Here is a 1919-nt window from a genome sequence, read left to right as displayed (position 1 = left end):
GACTATGTGGTGCCCATAATACTGTATGGAGGACTATGTGGTGCCCATAATACTGTATGGAAGACTATGTGGTGCCAATAATACTGTATGGAAGACTATGTGGTGCCCATAATACTGTATGGAAAACTATGTGGTGCCCATAATACTGTGTGGAAGACTATGTGGTGCCCATAAAACTGTATGGAAGACTATGTGGTGCCCAAAATACTGTATGAAGGACTATGTGGTGCCCATAATACTCTATGAAGGACTATGTGGTGCCCATAATACTGTGTGGAAGACTATGTAGTGCCCATAATACTGTATGGAGGACTATGTGGTGCCCATAATACTGTATGGAAGACTATGTGTGCCCAAAATACTGTATGAAGGACTATGTGGTGCCCATAATACTCTATGAAGGACTATGTGGTGCCCATAATACTGTATGGAAGACTATGTGGTGCCCATAATACTGTGTGGAAGACTATGTGGTGCCCATAATACTGTGTGGAAGACTATGTGGTGCCCATAATACTGTGTGGAAGACTATGTGGTGCCCATAATACTGTATGGAAGACTATGTGGTGCCCAAAATACTGTATGAAGGACTATGTGGTGCCCATAATACTGTATGGAGGACTATGTGGTGCCCATAATACTGTATGGAAGACTATGTGGTGCCAATAGTACTGTATGGAAGACTATGTGGTGCCCATAATACTGTATGGAAAACTATGTGGTGCCCATAATACTGTGTGGAAGACTATGTGGTGCCCATAATACTGTATGGAAGACTATGTGGTGCCCAAAATACTGTATGAAGGACTATGTGGTGCTCATAATACTCTATGAAGGACTATGTGGTGCCCATAATACTGTGTGGAAGACTATGTAGTGCCCATAATACTGTATGGAGGACTATGTGGTGCCCATAATACTGTATGGAAGACTATGTGTGCCCAAAATACTGTATGAAGGACTATGTGGTGCCCATAATACTCTATGAAGGACTATGTGGTGCCCATAATAATGTGTGGAAGACTATGTGGTGCCCATAATACTGTATGGAGGAATATGTGGTGCCCATAATACTGTATGGAAGACTATGTGGTGCCCATAATACTGTGTGGAAGACTATGTGGTGCCCATAATACTGTGTGGAAGACTATGTGGTGCCCATAATACTGTATGGAGGACTATGTGGTGCCCATAACACTGTATGGAGGACTATGTGGTGCCCATAATACTGTATGGAGGACTATGTGTTGCCCATAATACTGTGTGGATGACTATGTGGTGCCCATACTTGTATATGGAGGACTATACTGTCCGCTCTAAAATCAAAAGTCTGCGGTTTCTCTGTATGACTGCAGACTTTTGGATCCCCCCAGGGCACGCACTGTGTGCTGCGAGGATTCACCAGTTTCTGAGCTATTGTAGAATTTACAATAGATATCACTCATGTAATGTAGGAAGAAAGTGAAATCTTTGACATTGTACTATACCTATATTTCTTATCAATTCATCATGAATCGTGATCTGTGTTAAAGTGGCCCACTGAGACTCTTTCGCCAGGGCCCGCAAAAACCTTAAGCCGGCCCTGTGTGCATGACACTTCAGGAATATCATTCATTTTCAGGTAATAGGAAATCCTTCAGGTTTTGTGACAAAACTTTGCAGAAAAAATGCAACAAAAATGCTAAATGTGCACATACCCGTTAAGTGACGGAAATTTCTGTTAAAATCTGCAGTCAAAATCGGCCATGGGTAGAGAGTGTAATCTGTATAAAAGCTACATGTCATACATTGAAATTTGTTTCCAGATTTTGATGCAGATTTGCTGCTGATCAATTGTAAAACGGTACTGAGCCGGGAATCCGATGGTTAATTTAAATTAAAAAAAGTATACGGAAATAAGAAACACAAATACTAGTAAC

The sequence above is a fragment of the Ranitomeya imitator genome, chromosome 7 (genome assembly GCF_032444005.1).
Source record: "Ranitomeya imitator isolate aRanImi1 chromosome 7, aRanImi1.pri, whole genome shotgun sequence".
In the NCBI taxonomy this organism is placed as follows: Eukaryota; Metazoa; Chordata; class Amphibia; order Anura; family Dendrobatidae; genus Ranitomeya; species Ranitomeya imitator.
The sequence above is the reverse complement of the archived record's forward strand: the minus strand, read 5'-3'. Positions refer to the sequence as shown.